This window comes from Oryx dammah, unplaced genomic scaffold, assembly GCF_014754425.2.
Source record: "Oryx dammah isolate SB20612 unplaced genomic scaffold, SCBI_Odam_1.1 HiC_scaffold_4, whole genome shotgun sequence".
Taxonomy (NCBI): domain Eukaryota; kingdom Metazoa; phylum Chordata; class Mammalia; order Artiodactyla; family Bovidae; genus Oryx; species Oryx dammah.
The window spans coordinates 16,120,580-16,140,978 of NW_024070188.1; the positions used below are offsets into that span (position 1 = coordinate 16,120,580).

General features: G+C 40.6%; 1 protein-coding gene across 8 annotated transcripts in view; it reads right to left on the minus strand.

Moving 5' to 3' along the window:
* Positions 1–20,399, minus strand: part of PKIB (cAMP-dependent protein kinase inhibitor beta) — a 119,961-nt gene that overhangs the window by 25,695 nt on the left and 73,867 nt on the right. For 3 of the 8 annotated variants that reach the window (XR_005720868.1, XR_005720869.1, XM_040239014.1), the window contains one exon: positions 18,814–18,883. The exons of 3 other annotated variants lie outside the window; for them this stretch is intronic. The gene's annotated coding sequence lies outside the window, so the exon portion shown is untranslated. Of the gene's footprint in view, positions 1–3,711; positions 3,862–6,608; positions 6,690–18,813; positions 18,884–20,399 lie in introns of those variants that run through there. 2 more of the 8 variants (XM_040239015.1, XM_040239018.1) reach the window with 2 other exon arrangements.

A 20,399-nucleotide genomic window follows, 5' to 3' on the forward strand; every position in this document is an offset into this window, starting at 1 on the left:
GTCACTGGCTGCCTGGAGAAGCTATATAGACCCTGTAACTGTGCGCCTGTGAGACAGGCCCAGAGACAACCTTTTGTGAGGTTTGTGAAAAGGAAGGACCCGGCCACCCGACACAGAATTGAGCATGGTACCCCAGTGACGTCACATCCCTTGCTGCAGTTGCTTGTGCTTTCCTGACCCCCAGGGTTATCGAGGTGTACGTGGTGGCCTGTGGCCCAGGGGCTGGTGAAATTAAAAAAAAAAAGGGTGGGAGGGAGGAAGGAGCCCTTGGTACTCAACTGCTGTGCTGTGCTTAGTCGCTCAGCTGTGTCTGACTCTTTGCGACTCCACAGACTGCAACTTGCCAGGCTCCTCTCTCCATGGGATTCTCCAGGCAAGAATACTGGAGTGGGTTGCCGCGCCCTCCTCCAGGGGATCCTCCCAACCCAGAGATCGAACCCAAGTGTCCCACGCTGCAGGTGGATTCTTTACAGTCTGAGCCACCAGGGAAGCCCAAGAATACTGGAGTGGGTAGCCTATCCCTTCTCCAAAGGGCCTTCCCGACCCAGGATTTGAACTCGGGATTCGCATTGCAGGCAGATTCTTTACGAGCTGAGCTACTAGGGAAGCCCCACTCAACTGCTCTCCTGAAGTAAAGCCCACAGCCAACGCACCTAGGCTTTGCTTAGTACTGCTGCTTTCCAGAACACCAGAGAGCGGAGATTGCAGTCAGGGGCCTTATGGCCTCCATCCGAGTCATGGATAAAATGAGTCTACTTGATGTGGACCCTTACCTGAGGGATACTGACATTCCCTGGAGGAAGAGGTGCCCACTGATGAGGAAGGCCATTCGGCCCCTGTTTCCCCATAACCACCCAGAAGGTCTGTACCACCAGTGTGTGCAGACACAAACTGACAACTGCAACTTTGCATGGCTAGAAAATAAAAATATTTCCAGGAAATTGGTACAGAGGAAAAGAGAAAAGAAAAACAAGACAGGAAGCCCACGTGCTAGGAAAGGGACCGTAGCAGAGGATGATTTTGATCCATCATGGTTGGGCTGTAGGCCCAGCACTCTTTCCCTGTACCACTCTGCTGCCTACGTCTATTGCAACAAAGCTCCTGACTCTTGGGATTATAGGGAAACCCTTGTGGTATCAGGAAAAGGTTAATTCAAACCCAGTCTAAGCCCAGGGTCTTAAAACCATATAAATCTACCATTTCAACTCTGATATTACTAATTTGAAGGTCTCTGGAGGAAGTAACTTACAAATATAATCAAGGTAGAGAGGATCATCCCTCACCCCCAAGTATATCCAGTGAGCAAAAACAATATAAAGATAAACAAAATAAGGAAAGAAAGAAACCTGGATACAAAAACAACCTAAACAAAAGTCCACAATTTGACCCAGCTGAAAAGTCAAAATTTACTGATTGAATTTACATAGTGAATGATGAGAGTTCATTCATCATTCAAAGGCTCCTGTGCCTTTCCAAATGGGCTTAAATTAACTCTAAAATCTGCTGAAATTCACCAAGTGACAAACCTTTATGGCTTTAACCAATACTAGGGCTAAAATTACAATTATACCTGAGAATCCCATTAATTTAAACATCATATCTCCCATAATGGGGTATTTACTTAGGAGAGTCACTGAACGTAAAAGAGAGGACAAATAGGTACGCCTCACCTTAAACGTCAGAACTTTTTGTCTTGATTAAATTCCCCACGGTTATAGCACTCATTGCTCTAAAATGTCTCATGGGCATGGACATGGACACTCTGACCCAATGAAAAATAAAGGAAAATCAAATTAAGGCTTTGACACTTATCAACTGGCTTGACAAAATAAGAACCCATGACTTCCCCCACCCCTTTCCCCAGTTAAAATAGTTAACATGACTCAAGGTAATTTAAAACAATGTCTACAGGGATTAAAATTTGTTATATAAGAGGAACTGAGTGAAGGGTTGTTATCCCCACTGCTTCTCCATTTAACAGTCCTATTTGGCCTGTTCTTAAATGTGGAACAGAAAAATGGTACCCCAAAGTGGATTGCAGCACCAGTAAAACCATGGTCCCATCCCAATAAGGCCTCTATACCTAATAACTTGATTATTTAAATTGCTGACTTGTCCAATCAGCAACTGGTAAATATTTTCGCTCCTATAAATTTGGCTAAGAGAATATGTTCTGTACAATGCCTAGTTCAATAGCCTCTCAGCCAGGTTTGCCTCGACCACTGAAGGAACACAATCCACCATATATACCCATGCAGTTCTTCAGCATCCTTACATTGCACCCAGTCTCTACAGGCAAGATCTTAGCTATTCACCTTTCTCCAGCTGTGACATAATATCAGTGACATCCTCCAAGGAGATTTGAGATACTCACTAAGGACATACAAATGCTCACAAAAAGGGGATGCACCACTGTCCCACACACAGTGTAAGGCGCTGCCACCGCCATTAAATTCCTGAAAGTTATTAGGTACATGGAAGGTTCCCAACCAAACCTCAAGTAGAGCTGCCTTCTCGTGGTCCCAACCTCAGGATATTTAGGGTCCATGCCTATTTAAACCGCACTGTGTCCTTCTTGAGGTTATTTCAGTCACTTCTACACCTCTCTACTACTAAGTCGCTTCAGTCGTGTCCAACTCTGTGTGACCCCAGAGACGGCAGCCCACCAGGCTTCCCCGTCCCTGGGATTCTCCAGGCAAGAACACTGGAGTGAGTTGCCATTTCCTTCTCCAATGCATGAAAGTGAAAAGTGAAAGGGAAGTCGCTCAGTCGTGTCCAACTCTTAGCGACCCTATGGACTGCAGCCTTCCAGGCTCCTCCATCCATGGGATTTTCCAGGCAAGAGTCCTGGAGTGGGGTGCCATTGCCTTCTCCATACACCTCTCTAGGGCCTGGGAACTCCATGAAGCAGCGCTCAGCCCCATCTGCTGAAGCTCACCATTACTTCTGTGTCTCTCTAAGGTTATAGAAGGTAAGAAACCTTGTTAAGATGCTCAGTTTCCCTGGGAATCAAGACCTAGCTCTTTGTACAGTTGGATTTCCTAACCCCATTCAAATTTCTACTGCTTCATCCTCCTCTGGCTCAACTCAGGGCATCCTGGGCACCACCCCGAAGAATCAGACAAGGCCGAGAGCCTCCTCGCATCTTGAACTCTTCTCCTACCAGATGGTCAATGATTCAATCCCCTCCCAGAAACAGGAACTCCATGTCATCCAATACTCTCTCCCATCCTAAGGTCTGTTCTCACTTCTCTGGTCTCACACAACTCAAAAAAGATTTTTCTCCCCAAAAGTCAAATTATTTGCAAATAGCAATTTGTTTTCATATTTAAAAGCTAATAAGAAAGTTAGTGAACTTTTAATCTAGATAATACCACTCCTCAGGGAACAGTGTCTATAGAAGGCATAAAAAGAAGTGTAAAGAAGTAAAAAAAAAAAAACACTAGTTGATAGTTAACATAATTATCACCTATATGCATTGAAAAGAGCTACTCTTACTAGAGTCTTTACTTAACAAGGTAGAACCTGCCTCACATACATTGTTTTGTTTAATCCTTATAACAAATGTCAGAGATACAGAGGTGGGGATTATCTCAATGACGTAACTGAAATTCTGTCTTCCAAATATTAGGAACATTCTTTAAATCAGGATTTAAAGCCCCGTTATGTGTGATTCCAAAACATGGGCTTTTAATTATTTCATCATATTACCTCCTTTTTAGAATCCTAGATACTTATAAAGTGAGAAGAGATTACAATAGAATAGTAGGGCTTCCCAGGTGGCGCAAGCGGTCAAGAATCCGCCTGGCAATACAGGAGACGCAGGAGATCTGGGTTCGATCCCTGGGTTGGCAAGATTCCCTGGAGGAGGAAATGGCAACCCACTCTAGTATTCTTGCCTGGGAAATCCCATGGACATTGAGAATACATGACAATAAAATAAAAGTAATTAGAGTAGTGAAGCTAGGAATCTAGAAGTCACATAAAACTCACCTACTATGCCACTTACCGTACACGTATTTTCTCTCCCAGAACAACATATTTTCCATAATGTTAAACCAAACTCAAAACAGTTTTCAAGCAATTCACCTGATATAAAGACTTTAATTCAATTTTGAATCTTAAAAATGAAGATCACATGATTGAAATAATATGAATGTTTGAATAAAAATTGTTCTTCATACTGATTAACTATTATATAATATACCTATTCAGTATAATTATATAATTTGTGAACACACACATTCAGATGCCTTTAAATCTTTTTACAGAATAAAATGGAAGCAAATTCCTATGGCACGTGGTATGATTTTATCTTTAATTACTGTTATTTTTAGTTGTGTCACAACAATTAGCAGAATTCACTGAAAATAGAAGTATAAATGTTTCTTTAAATATTCCAAGATTTTTTGGTTTGATATTAGACTTTATTAATTTTTTGCTGTACTTTTTCTTTGTCTTTGTTTTAGTTAAAATACGAAAATAAGTTTGTACTACGCAAAGACATTTTCTGATTACTAAGTAGAGAAGATCTCAAAGGACACAGCAAAAAAAAAACCACTATTAGATTCCCTATGAGTAACTGACAGTTGACTGCACTGTATTCACCAGATCTCTTAGTCATTTTTATACAGCAAGACAGATAAAAAAGCATTTTACTATAGAATTCTGAACTCTCCCTTTGAAAGCTGTAATTATGATTTGGTGACTTTCTCCAAGCTGTCCTAGCTATACACATGTTGGCCCGAATATCCTTTTATTCAATAACACTAAATGATCAAGCATTTGCCTTATCCATCTGCTCTAACAGTGACCTCTTTTGAATTTTTTTTATGAGCTTTAGCTACTGCTTTTTATAGCTTTGCCAACATAATCATATTACATCCTGACACCAGGCAGTGTAAATTAATTCCTCTTCTTTGTTATGAGCCACTCCACAAAGAAGAACTAGATTTTTCACCTTAACACTTGATTAAATTGTGGGAAAAGAAGACCAAAAAAAAAGAAACGAGGTCTCTGGGAAAACTGTATCTCACCTACACCAGCCTGGAGACTAACACAGTGAATTTAAAATGAATTAGCTCTTCTTAAGATTTTTTTAAAAAATCCTAATGAGGGAAAGCAGGAGAAATATAGAGGAAAGACGGTGGGTAAAAAGTCTATTTACCTAGAATTAATCTTATGCCAGATGAACTAGAGCAGTATTTCCCAATTGCTCAGAAGACTCACATGGGAAGTTTGTTAACAATACAGACCTCCCAGCGGCCTCCCTTAGAGCCTCAGATCCTGGGTGTTTGACACCATATGTATTGCAAATACCCTAGGAGATTCTTACTATTATACAAGCCTGAGAACAACTGAACTGGAGTAAAAGTTAGGTCAGAGTCACCTCCATCTTTATTTAATAATACACAGAAAAAAAATCCATAAATGATGTTGCTTCAAGGTCTAACAGTATGTGTCACCCAGACGAACAGACTGTTTACTGGTGGTTTTAGCAAAGTATACCAACACATACACATAGCCTTGGAGATCTACTTATCCAATTGCAGACCCTGTTAAAATCACCTTGTAGTATATTAAAAATTAAATTGTAAAACTAACTTTGTTCAGACCTGCTCTATCAGGTGATGGCCCTGGCTATACAGGTCATCCTCTGGACTGGCTCTTTTACCTTTTACTCTGATAACCAACCCTAAAGTTAACCACTAAATCCATTTAATATGTTTTCAGTAAATGTTCTATGTTGGTGAATTGTTTTACCTCCAGATGATCATACCTCCTGGTAGGCAGGAACAATAGGGTCTAAGTATGGACCATGGATGGAGAAGGCAATGGCACCCCACTCCAGGACTCTTGCCTGGAAAACGCCATGGATGGAAGAGGCTGGTGGGCTGTAGTCCATGGGGTCGCTAAGAGTCGGACACGATTGAGCGACTTCACTTTCACTTTTCACTTGCATGCACTGGAGAAGGAAATGGCAACCCACTCCAGTGTTCTTGCCTGGAGAATCCCAGGGATGGGGGAACCTGATGGGCTGCTGTCTATGGGGTCGCACAAAGTCGGGCATGACTGAATCGACTTAGCAGCAGCAGCAGCAGAATGGTCAGTGGATAGTAAATCTTCAATGAGTGCTTTTTGGGTGAACTTCTCATGGATCTGACCATGCAGTCCCCATTATATGCAGATCCTATCTGTGCAGATAGGAAGCTCATGTTATACAATTTGGTTAAAAAAAAAACAAAACACTCTGTATTGGCATTTTAAGCATTGCTGCTTTAAACCCTATGCTGGCAGTGTTCCTGAGCCAAGCAAGACCTTTCAAGTCATCCTGTCACTCTGATCCATTTCACATCAGACTTTTACTGTTATCCTTTGAGATTTGATTAAAGATAATGATTAATTTTAGTATGCAAAAATTCCCCCAATTCCACTGTAATTTAAAATAACTGAAGAAAGTACTAAAGAGCTGACTTTTTCATATATTTCAGTTTGCAATAAACTGAAGAGAACTGTTATCACAGAAAACTCAAAGAGTCTCATTAGCAGGGAAAGGAAGCATGGATAGATATATGGATACAACAAAAATTGCTGGAACAATTACTTACTAAAGCTTGTTGACCCTGGAGAGTCATTTTGAGAGGCCGGAAGATCCTAGATGTATTGACTATGATATCTCTAAGTCACTCAAAGAGATTATAAAAACAAAAAAAAAGGACTAAGAGAAAGGCAAGTTTGAAGATCTCATTTGATTCAACTCTGTAATTTGGGGGAGATCACTTACTGACGTGCATCTTTTGAATAAAAAATATCAAAAGTAATCTTTTGAAATGTGGTCAACATAAAACAGCTGTTATAACAAGGCAAACACTGAGAAAGAATGTGTGTGTGCTCAGTCGCTCAGTCACGTCCGACTCTTTGTGACCCCGTGAACTGTAGCCCGCCAGGTTCCTCTGATCATGAGATTTTCCAGACAGAATTACTGGATTGGGTTGTCATTTCCTTCTCCAGGGGATCCTCCTGACCCAGCGATAGAACTCACATCTCCTGGATCTCCAGCACTGGCAGGCAGATTCTTTACCACTGAGCCACCCGGGAAGCCCCAAGAAAGAAAGTAAAGGTGAAAGTCGCTCAGTCAGGTCTGACTCTGCGAACTCATGGACTATACGTCCATGGAATTCTCCAGGGCAGAATACTGGAGTGGGTAGCCTTTCCCTTCTCCAGGGATAGAGCCTTTCCCTTCTCCCTATCCCAACCCAGGGATAGAACCCAGGTCTCCTGCCTGCAGGCAGATTCTTTAGCAGCTGAACCACAAGGGAAGCCCAGGAATGCTGGAGTGGGTAGCCTATCCCTTCTCCAATGGATCTTCTTGACTCAGGAATCAAACCGGGATCTCCTATATTTCAGATGGACTCTTTACCAACTGAGCTATCAGGGAAACCCGAAGCCCCAAGAATGAATACTTAAAGGCAGACAGTAAGGGAGACACGGAATGAACATATTCTGGAGAACAATTTCATTACAACAGTAAGTCCAGCCTCTGGTCAACTGCAGATTCTCCCAGACCAAATGCTTTGCACCCTTCACCATCTTCGCTCATCAATTTCCTCTTGTTCTCCTCCGCAGGCCCTGCTTCTGCCATAGACCTTCCCATGCCCTCTTCGCTTTCATCCTACTCAAACTAGCGTTTGGAAAATATTTACTTAATTCATTCATAGGAATATGATTTGTGTGTGGTTCCCTACAAGGATAATGCCAGACAAAGTCAGACCAAAGAAGCAAATTGTTAATGGTGGCACTTCCACAAATTAGCTAATGGATAAGGACTGGCATTTGGGAATGATGTGGAAAGATTTTCCTGAATTATCAGCATTTTACCTTCTGCATATTTGTAAGGTTGGTGGGGGTATTGGAGTCAAACCTACATTCTTGATACCACAATTTGCATGACATTGGCCAGATTCTTTAACCTTTTTGAAGCTTAGTTTCTCTAACTGATGCCATGCAACGTTTCTTCAATGACTAAAGTGTCCCCTTATTTTTTATTTGCAGTGTAGGCAGGAGAAACTAGATTCTTACAGTTTTATTTCTAGTAATTAAGTAGCTTTCAGTTGTTACCTGTTTCACTCTTTTTACCTTACATGCTTAAGGCTATCTAAATGCCTCAATTATTTGTTAAAAATAGCCAGGAACAAAAGGGGAAAGCAGTGATTAAAGCATATTCCAATTCATTCATAAGCCAATTTGATTCAACTTTTAAGAACCTAGACTCTCTTATACAGAGTGAAGTAAGTCAGAAAGAGAAAAAAAAATTACCGTGTATTAACGTGCGTGTATGGAAACTAGAGAAATGGCACTGATGAACCTAGACACAGGGAAGGAACGGAGACTCAGATGCAGAGAGTGGACTTGTGGACCCAGCAGAGGAGGGAGAGAGTGGGACGAGTGGAGACAGTAACACTGACATAAATACACCGCCGCGGCTGCCGCCAAGTGGCTTCAGTCGTGCCCGACCCTGTGCGACCCCAGAGACGGCAGCCCACCAGGCTCCTCTGTCCACAGGATTCTCCAGGCAAGAACACTGGAGTGGGCTGCCATTTCCTTCTCTGATATATATACTATCAAGTGTAAAATGGATAGTTGGTGAGAAGCTGCTGTTGGAACTCAGGGAGTCCAGCCTGGCGCTCTGTGATGACCTAGAGGATGGGGGAGGGGAGGGAGGCTCAAGAGGGAGCTGATAATATGTCTCATTATGGCTGATTTGCGTTGCTGTGCAGCAGAAACCAATACAACATTGTAGAGCAATTTTCCCCCAATGGGAAAACAATTTAAATACCTGTGGACAAGGTGTATTTGTTGCAACAACCTGAAAACTTGGAATTTTCTGAGCTGGATGGATACATTTTACTAAAAACATTTCACTTGTACCAAAAAGTGTGAACTTAAAGAAAAACCAAATCAGTATGTGTATGATAGCTCTTGTTTCATTTGCATGATGAGGACTCTGGTTCACGTTACTCTCCTGTCACCAGGCAACTGTCCCAAGTCTTGGAGATGCTGACTCAAATTCCAAGCTCCCTACTCCACCTTAGAGTACTGAGGTTTCTGAAAACCTCAAAACCCTGCATGCTGGGCTCTGCAGGACAGTGACGATACATAATCACACATCAGTGGGTACAGAGAAGTGTTCTGGCGTTTTCAGAAGCCTTTAACGCACGTGTGGAAATGATGAAAACGATACATGTGTTCACAGATTTGGGGATTTTTTTTGTTTGTTTGCTTGTTTGTTCTTTACCTATGTGTGTATGTCACTTTCCCCAGCAAAACCTCTCTGAAGCCTGTATAGAAAGCAGAAATACCACTCTTCTATTAAGTTGAATAGTCTCCATATTTTAAAGCATTTTAACTGCCAAGATTAAAATTCAAAACCAGTAAATTCTAAGTCAGAAGGCTTTCTGTAGTATGAAACACCATGTTTCCTTGAAGTATCTTTCATTTAAGATAAGCTAACCCAGTCGAAGCAGAATGTTTTTGCTATTTTTCCCCCATAGGCATTTGTTCAACTGAGGCCAAGCAGAATGGCTGTTTTGGTGCTGCGTTCTATACACGAGGTAAAATGTTTTGAGCTTAAGAATGTTCTCTTTCTTTTAATCCTTTCTATAACCTGACTCCAAATTTATCTGAGAAACATGTGTTGAGTCATTCTCATCTCTATTTTTCATATCCACTGTAGAAATTATAACTGTAAATAGAATTTTAAGTCTTCTCAAAACTGCATTTTTAAAATATTAGCTGCATACTGGCAGTCTCTCCCTTTAGTTTATTCCAGTGGTAACTTCCATTTTAAAAATTAAGGGTGGTACGGAAACATACGATTCGTTTCCTAATTTTATCACCATCTATAACTGGGGCAAGTGCCTAACTTCTCATAACACATTTTTTTTCATAACGCATTTTTAATGACCTGTGAAGTTCAGTAGCTGGGTGAAGATTAATAAGTGTGTTTTCTGCACTTAAAAATATAGAAATATTTTAATAGGCTAATTTTTAAAACTGAAATGTAACATTCTGCACGAGACTCAAATGCCTATCTGCCCTTCACCTAGTCAAGTTTCTTTTTCCTATTTTACAATTTAATGGAATTAACAGAAATTCAAATTAATCAATGCTATTAAAAACTGTCAAAAGAAACACAAACAATGACAATCTACAAATAACTGAGATATCTGAGAATTTGGGGGCTAGAATTCTGGTCATTGGCAAATTAATAAATAAAATTAAACAAACAAACAAAAAGCAATCTTGAATTCAAAGAGGAAGAAATCAGATTATTGGTATGATAGAGATCCTGTTAATTTCAGAATCAAGTCTAGATATCACATCACTGGACATCTGGGCTAGTACTTATCCCACAGTAATCACAGTTTCTAACTTTTTTTCAACAATAAAAACTACTTTTTAATATCAGACCACTAGTGGATATTGCTATTGCTAAGTCACTTCAGTCGTGTCGGACTCTGTGCAACCCCATAGACGGCAGCCCACCAGGCTCCCCCGTCCCTGGGATCCTCCAGGCAAGAACACTGCAGTAGGTTGCCATTTCCTTCTCCAATGCATGAAAGTGAAAAGTGAAAGTGAAGTCGCTCAGTCGTGTCCGACTTAGCGACCCCATGGACTACAGCCTTCCAGGCTCCTCCATCCATGGGATTTTCCAGGCAAGAGTACTGGGGTGGGTTGCCATTGCCGATATGGTGGTTGTAATTTGTAAGCAGAAAAGACCCAGCCTGTGAGGTATATGAGAGAGAGAAAGGCACCCCTTCTGTTACCGCAGTCTATGGTGCTCAGGGCTTCATGTGCTTAGAGGAAAGCTTCTGACAATAAAGGCTAATAGGGAAACACACGTCCATATCTTGACCTTCCGCCTTGCTTAGAAGTGATTCCCCTTCTTCTTAGAAGTGTGTTCTTCTAAGGCTTCATGAAAAGAAAAGCATTCACCCCCTAGACTGGAAAGCCCTCTTGCTTAGGAGTATATTGTTGGAGTGGAAGGAGGCTTATTTAAGTGAGAGTTTCACTTTGGAATGAAGAGATTCAGATCATTCCAGTTACTTACTGTTGTAACTTAAAAGTTGTATTTATTGGGGTATAAATGCCAAAAAAACCCCAACCATAACATAAACTGATCTATGCATAGAGAGATTCTAGCCTAGATTCCAGAGAGGCAGAATAAGACTGAAGTAACCTTGCCTACAGAACTTGGGCAGACACCTGAAACAAAGCAGTAGGCTGGACACTAAGGAGAGAGCCAGCCAGTAGGGGACCCCTGTGAATGGGCACAGTTAATGGACTCGTGTAGTAATAATGCTGAATACCTAACTCCAGCTGTCCTTTTTCTACATAATGATTCCCTCCTCTTACCCTCAAGTCTTTGGTAAAGTTTACTTCCTAGCTGGCACAGTTGGTAGAGATTCTACCTGCTGATGCAAGAGACACAGGTTTGAAACACCAGTATTCTTGCCTGGAGACAACCATCTTAGTAATATTTCAGCTTTCGGCAACAAAAGGAGTACCCTGAGGACAACCTAAGGTGACACAGACTAGAAAGAGTTGCAGCAGCATCAAAAAGCTTCTGGAGACATCAGGAAACAGTGAAGAGGGAGACCAGAGCACCAGATCAGAAAAAGTGACAACTAGCACCCAAAACAAGACTCACAGAATCTAAGGATTCTCAGCAATGCTAGGTGTGGGGAAAATAAACAAACAAAAAAGATTGTACATCGTGGAGTGTGGGAGCTACAAGTATGCTTATTGAGGCAAGATGACTCCACAAAGATGACTCCTCAAGAACCTATGTTTCAGGTATCTGTTGATTGAGAAAATATTTAACAGTTGGAAAGGTACTATGAAATAAATATTTTAAGGAAATTAACTCATTTTTGTAATAATAATCTATATACATTTGAAAATTGTAGTATATATGATTGGAGAAGGAAATGGCAACCCATTCCAGTATTCTTGCCTGGGAAATCCCATGGACAGAGGAGCCTAGAGGGCTCCAGTCCATGGGGTCCCAAAGAGTCAGACATTACTTAGCAACTGAACAACAACAAGTATATATGCTATGGGACGATAGTGTTTGTGTAGACACAGATGTATGGCTTTGTAGACTTCTCTACTAATTCTATAGAATTCTAACAAGACCAAAATCCCCATTATTGGCAAACACTGCCCTGTGTCATAAATCATGGCTCTACAGGCCAGCAGCCCTATCTCCTGTAACAACCATAACTTTAATCACTAACATGTCAGCTTTTCTCCACCTACTTTTAATTCCCCCCTTCTTCCATTCGGAATAATAAGGCTATTCGAGTTTAAAAAAAAATTATTTAACACTTGTATAATCTAAGCCCCTCAGATAGCTCTCAAGAGATGGAAAAGCTAGATAACCATGATTGCCACTGTTCAGTAGACATTTCCAAGGTGTCTCAGAATATGAGCAGAATAAAATGTAAAACAATCTCATGAGAGAGTCCTTCTCACAGTCCCATCATTTTTTCAGCCCGGGGTCCTGGGAGCTTCTTTTGAGTACCTACAGCCCACCACCAGTCTCTGGCTGTGGGCTTTCACACTGATGACCTCCTTCCTAGGGCTTATCCAAGCCTCATTTGTTAGACTGCGATAGTCACATGCAGAGACTCATTCTTGAGGGGAAAAATATAAATTTAGAGTTCTGAAAACTCTAAATTATTTTCAGCAAGGCTGAGATGGAAAGTCTCATTTAATTAGCAAGTGCAATAAAGATGTGACATTTAAAAACAAATTATAACACATTTCCATCCTTCATTGGAACACTGAATGATGACATATTGTTCTTTTATAGTTGCCATTTCCAAGTTTTAATTGCCTTGGTTTAATTGGTTTAATCCAAAAAAAATGTCAATTCGGTAATTACCCCTATGCTGTTGGAATTAGCTTCATTTATTGAGCAAAGGAAAACTGACTTCAGATAGGGGAAAGCAAATAAAATACAGTATCAGGGGAAATACTGTATCACTGAGGTATTAAAAAACAATATTGTACATGACCCAAACTCAGTTTATTTTACAGGAGTCAAAAATAGGTTCTTTTTCAATTCTGAACAGTAATATACCAATACAAAATCAAACATAAATTGATCCAGAATCATGTTCATTCATTTATAAATTTATTAATTTGCTTGGAAAATATCTACTGAGTGCCAATGATATGTGAGGCAAGAACCACAAAACTACCTTCATGGACTCTAATGGATGAGAAAAAAATAATCAACACAAATGTATGTATGAACACAAACTGTGGTAAGTCTTAGATGAAAAACTATGAGGACCTGTGTGAGTGAATCAGGACCTGATGCACTAATGAGCAGAGATACAGAGATAAGAGCAGCTGGTATAGAAGGAGAAAGAGAGTATTTCAAACAGAAGAGAAGGGCACAGCACATTTCAGGAACTGAAGTAAGGCCCGTGTAGCCCAAATGCAGAGAAGGTAGGAAATATCATGAGACAGAGTAGCTCACTTAACAGGGGCTTCATCATTGCGGCATGTTAAGGATTCGGTCCACTCTTCCAGAAGTGCTGGGCAGCCACTGAAGTCTTTTAAGCAACAGTGTGACAATCAAAATTGAACTTTAAGAAAGATCATTTTGGTTACAGCAAATGGAATAGATTGGAAAAGAAGAGTGGATTCCAGAGGTGAGTTTGGAGGAATTGTAGGTTTCCAAGTGAGAAATAATAAATTAGAAAGTAAAGTTTATGCCTTCGATTTAACAACCCAGAAAGTCTGAAGTTATTTGGGTTTCACGAGTGACCTATTTTCACAGAATTAAATGTGTCAGAGCTAAAAGGAAAACAGAGTGACAGAATAGAAGGTATGTGTGCTTTAGGATGAAATACACCCAGCTGAGCATCCTGGGCTGAACTTTTGCTTCTGTTCCTTGTTAACTGAGGGATGTTATGTGAGGCATTAAGCTCTCTGAGCCTTGGCTCCCACACCTTTTGAGTACACATAATATACCTCCCACAGTTGAGAAGATTAAGTGGGACAATGTGTGTGATACTGTCAGCATGGAAAGCCAGTTAATGTTGAAGAGCCCAGGACACACCAGCGGGTCTCATCCCCTCCTGTTAGAGATATTGATCTTCCTTTTGAAGCCTCTTCCTCCTCCTGAGTTTTCTCTCTCAGTGAACAGCACCATAACCCACCCAGTTGCACAAGTCAGAAACCCAGCAGACACCCTTGTCTCTCACCTTCCATGATCATCAAGTCATGCAAAGTCTATCCCCTAAACAGCTCTTGAACTGATGGGCCAACGGCTCTGCTTTGCCTCGTTCACTACCCCAGTTAAGGGTGCCAGCCTGTCTAGATTTGATGGCTCTCTTCACTCATTATCGTGCCTCCATTCTGTTGCCCTCTAACCATTCTTTTCATACTGTTCATGGGGTTCTCAAGGCAGGAATATTGAAGCGGTTTGCCATTCCCTTCTCCAGTGACATTACTTTGCCAACAAAGGTCCGTCTAGTCAGGGCTATGCTTTTTCCAGTGGTCATGTATGGATGTGAGAGCTGGACTATAAAGAAAGCTGAGCGCCGAAGAGTTGATGCTTTTGAACTGCGGTGTTGGAGTAGACTCTTGAGAGTCCCTTGGACTGCAAGGAGATCCAACCAGTCCATCCTAAAGGAGATCAGTCCTGAATGTTCATTGGAAGGACTGATGTTGAAGCCGAAACTCCAATACTTGGGCCACCTGATGCGAAGAGCTGACTCATTGGAAAAGACCCTGATGCTGGGAAAGGCTGAAGGCAGGAGGAGAAGGAGACAACAGAGGATGAGACGGTTGGATGGCATCACTGACTCAATGGACATGAGTCTGAGTAAACTCCAGGAGTTGGTGATGGACAGGGAGGCCTGGAGTGCTGCAGTCCATGGGGTCGCAAAGAGTCGGACACGACTGAGCGACTGAACTGAACTGAGTCCATTCTTCACACTAGCCAAACAAACATGACTATCTCAGCTCTCTGACTACTCCCCTTAAGCCAAGAACATGTCGCCCAGTTCCTTGGCATGACTAGCCACACCCTCCCTGATCTACACTCTGCTTACACCCCAGCCTTAGGTCTTGCCTTCACGACCTCAGGTAGGTATGTGAGGGAACTGCTCCCCATCCAGGGCTTATGACTCCCAGACACACTCCCTTCTCCTCCACATTCAGGCCACTGGCTGGAGCATCTCCTTCCAAAGTTTCTCTTGACGAGGTCACCTCTACTCAACACTGAGCTTCAGCTCAGGAAACACTTTGGGAGGCATTTTGGCTTCACTTGACTGTATCCCAAGTACATGGTGGTGGTGGTGTAGTCGCTAAGTTGTGTCCAACTCTTGCGATGCCATGGACTGTAGCTTGCCAGGCTCCTCTGTCCATGGGGTTTTCCAGGTAAGAAAAACAGCCTATAACATGAATTTCATTACATGAATGAATTGAGCAACCAGTCAAATGAAGTCTAAGGAGTCTGACTGGACTGGCCAAGGCCACACAGGTTAGGCGTGATACCATGAGGAGAAGACCCAGGCCTTTGGCTACGTGTTGCAGTGTTCCCTTCTCTCCATCATGCTGGCATTTGCCTTATTAATCTCAATTACATTTGCTCTCTTCATTAACCCTTCAAAACATTCTCTTCACATGGTTGCAAAATGTTGTGCATTTATACTGAGGGTTATAGTTTTTGCACTCAAAGCCGACCAATGTCCCCTCTTACCAAAAGGCTTCCTGGACTCCCCTAAAAAGTAGTAGCCATGGCTCCTGTGATGCTCTCGAGCACTCCCGCAGCATTTTTTATACTGCCCTCCCTCCTTGTGATCCTGTGAATTTTTCTGAAACTAGGACCATGCTGGATTCATTTGACATCTCTGATACCCAAAACTTAATGTTTGTTGACTGTAATGGCGTCCCTGGTGCCTGCAAGGTGGGGGACCTGGGTTTGATCCCTGGGTTGGGAAGATTCCCCTGGGGAAGGGAGTGGCAACCTACTCCAGTATTCTTGCCTGGAGAATCCCTTGGACAGAGGAGCCTGGAGGGCTACAGTCCATGGGGTCGCAAAGAGCAGGGCACAACTGAGCAACTCACACACACACACACACACACAAACGCACACAGGGAAAATGGCTCTTCAGAGCTGAACAGTGTCCACATAAGAGCAACTGAAGTGATGCCAAGGAAAAAAATGATGCAAGAAGACAGACTAAAATGATGATGGCTCTGTCATCTAGAGATTTGTTGGAGTTTGAAAAAAGGCACAGTTGGCTCTGCTAAGATGAAGACTCAAGAAGGCAATTGAGATGATGGTGTCACTGCTGGAACAGGCTGCCTCTCCTGGCAAGAACCTCAGTCCCCAGTGACCTTCCTGCTTCTTTTTATTCAGGATGAAGAACTGGAGTCAGAAAAGAAAAAGTTCACTTTCAGACAGCTGGACAGGTAATCAGGAAAGCTCAGTCACAGAGTGCTTTTACACTCTGGGACGCCTACCCACAGTCAACACTAGAAGAACTGGCTTCATAGGTGGCACAGGTTCCTGACACGGCAGTCAGCTGGTGTGATGGAAATGGAACTGAGCTGGGGGTAGAAATCCAAGTGTTGATCCAAGACTTGCCTGTGGCCTTGGGCAAAGCTCTGGGCCTCATTTTCCTGCTCTGCGAGATGAAAGGTTTGAACTAGATGGTTTCCTACAGTACTTTCTCATGTAGAAATTCTTTAGTATAGGGAGTAAGCACTTGAATTTACTAATGCAGCTATACAACCAAGGGTAAGAAGACTGTAAATCTGGGTAATGGCTGCTAATGCAGACATCTAATCTCATCCTTTTCACTCTTGTAACTCGATCTAGACTAGTTGAAGCACATATCCATAATGATATTCCCTCATCCACACACAGCAAGCACAGCCAAAAGTTTTATGAATAAAAAATTAGAGATAGAGTAAGACTGTAAAGCAGCAGTTTGCAAATATCAAAATCAGTGTGGCAACTTTCGAAAAACAAGCTCTGATGCCTTGCACCAGATCTACCAAATCAGGATCTTTAAGATGGAACCCTGGGTATGTTTTTTAACAAGGCTCTCATGTGCCTTTGGTGATCAACTAATTTGGGGCTTATTTACAAAGGAAAAATAGTGTTTTTCAAAGGGTAGCCTATAGATCATTTTCATGTAAATTATCTAAGATGCTTGGCCAAAATATCTGGGAAGATGGCCCCAAATCTGCATTTTAACAATTCTTTCAGTGATTTTACAAATAGCTTACATATGCTGACAAATGAAATAATCATACAGGTCTTCAAATGAAGACCTCAAAGTCTACTGAACAATATAGTGAAGACAGGAAGTTCTGACTGCAAGAAAGATCTATTTATCATTATTATTTCTATCATATTTCATCATCTTGTTTACTCCCATAACAAAACTGTGATACAAGCACTTTTACCCTCATTTTACTGACAAACTGAAGCAATAGAGAGTTCAGGTAATTTCTCCAGAACCATGAGATTCATAAATGGATACAGGAGAACTGAAAAATAATGCCACATAGCTAAAGAACAGCCTATACTGCTATAGAATATGGAATTAAAGAGTTCAGTACAACCTTTTAATTAAACCATCTGCTGAGATCTTATCTAGGGAAGCAAGTTAGCAATATGCCTCAGTTCCTGTTGGTTAGCTTTATTACCTACATCATAAATGTTTATGTCATTAAAAATAATCATAGATTAGCCAAGATGTAAGGACTACTAACTAATAAACAACAATTTAAGGGATGCCCTTGAATCCTAAAATGATCCAAGGTAGTCATCACTTCTAGTCAACAACCTTTGAAACAAATCTTAGCTGGTGAGAAGCACAGAAATATGCTGTGCAGGGTCTCACCCACTTGGTGAGGAGCCCAGTCACCTCCAGACCTTAATTATCTAACTCTGCTTCATTAATCTATCTTTATACCATGGACCCTAGACTGTATGCCTTTCAACATGCTAGAACAGGACTACATTAGACTCAAAACATCTTTCAGGGAATACAATATAAAATGCTACTACTACAAACACTTTTTTTTAGGACAAAACTCTCTGCCCCCATTGATTCATCTCAATTTGTCTAATAAAATATGTTTGTGAAAAGATGTGCTTGTCTTGATCTCTTGCTACACTAAAGTAAAAAGGATGTCCCAGGTCCCCCATTCCTGCGTTGACCAGTATTGGTATCGCACAATAGAAGGTATTTCATAAATATGATGAAATCAAATGAATTATAGCTATTATGAGCTCTAACTTTGATTTTTTAAAAACAATTCATTCAAGTCATTAATGGAAAAGACAAAGTCTTCCAAAACCACGCAATTTTTAACAGAATTCAAATTCTTCCCCTTTCCTCTGTTCATACCCTACTGTTTTCCTCTCCCTTTCACATTGATGTTACAGCCTTTCTAAAATACGTGAACACACAGATATTTTCACAAAGTGGAAAAGTAAGAAGAATGACATTAAGAAAGAGAAATTGCGAAAAAAATAACTAAACATTCAGTAGTTGTGGATAGGTCTGTTGAAGGTTTTCTGACTGAGGATTTGTTTTCCTTGTTTTGTTTTTTGAAGGGTGACTTTTATGTGCGCTTTGCTCCCATTTAAGTTTTACCATGCCAACTCAGATTGTATCACTGTATCTTGTCCAATGTTTTACTGAAGGAGCCATTTCTTCCACAAAATCAGTATCTAATTTCCTAAGTAAAGACGAAAAAAATACTTACAAATATCTGATTAAAATATGCTGCTATTTCTAAGACAGCTGTAGGAAGAAACTCTGACAAACCCCTTTCCCTGTAAATCAAAAGAAAAAAGACTATGAAAAACCAGATAAGGTGAAAATCCATTTAGATCATCAAATTTCTATCATTTTGTCCTTTTTTAACTTAAAACTGGTAAACATCATGACTTGTTTGACTTTCTTGAGAAAAGCAGCATCTCCAATTCTACAACAAAATTTTCTATTAAAAGTCAAAAGGGTTCGTTTCAAATAACAAGTGTTAGTACCTAGGATTGCCAGCTACAAAGTGCAATTATACTACAACAGTGCCATTAGGGATTAATGTCAAGTTGAGAAACTCATCGTGTAGGCTCCCTCCTCTGTACTCTAAAACACTCCAGTCTATCTCTACTGTTGAACCTATCACCTATATTGTTCATTTCTGATTAGTGCCTGCCTTCCCATCCCCCACCTCACACAAGTTTCTTAAAGCCTTTTGAGGGCACAGACTGTGATTCATTCACCTTGCACATGGTAGAAGGGATGCAATAAATATCAGTTGAATGTCAAGGTTTGTGAGGTGCTTTTCAGACTCAGAGCTGCTTGAACGCATATGTATCACTGCGGAAGAATTTTAAAACCCAGAGCAGACATCTTTCAACTGCGTTCCTCTACTCAGCTTCCTATATGGTTTCCTCTGTTCCTCTCACTGTGTATCTGAAACTGTTTTCCTTCAAATGAGTCCTATTTGTTCAGATGAGATAAAGGGAACTGAGAAGAGGAAGAGAAAAATAAACGAACAAATGATCATATGGGAAGTAGTAACAAAGTAAAAATTTTACAAGCTTCAAAATTTATATAATATAATGCAAATATGCACCCCAAAAGTGCAAGATTAAGAAAAATACTTTTGTAGTCCTAATTTTTCAAACATTTGCTTACGGCTCTTAGCAAAGATCTAGTAGAAACTGCAAATAGGAACCCAGTTTAAAATCAGTTAGGTAAAAAGCTTAACACTGTTAGTCTTTAAAAAGCATAACACTGTTACTTCTTTAAATGTATATTTAATAAATCTCTATAATTTTACACCTTTTCCAGGATTAAAATTTGTTTTTATTTTATGAATTTCCACCTATCTCTTCCTATTTTACTAGAATCAAAAGAAAGAAAGACTGACAGTTATTTTTCCCTCTTCACTTCTTTGCAGCTTATGCTATGTTCAAATATATTCGTGCAACGGACTTTAAAAATAATATCCATATGAATTTTTGATTCTTCACAGACATCAAAATTCAGATTTATGGGTGATATGCTAAACACAAATACACTAGAAATTAAGAGACTGAGAGACTCTCTATTTATCCTTTAAACCATCAATTATCAAAAACTACCAACAAAAGAAAAGTAATTTCTGAAAAGGCTTTAAGAAGAGTGGCATGCTTTTAACATCACCAACAAATTGGTTTGAGCACACATCTCCTATATATGAAAATTCATGTTTATAAATTATAAGTACCACTATTCTAATGAAAAACATAATTTGTTGTATTATCATTGACATGTATGTTAAATACATTAACAGAAATTTAA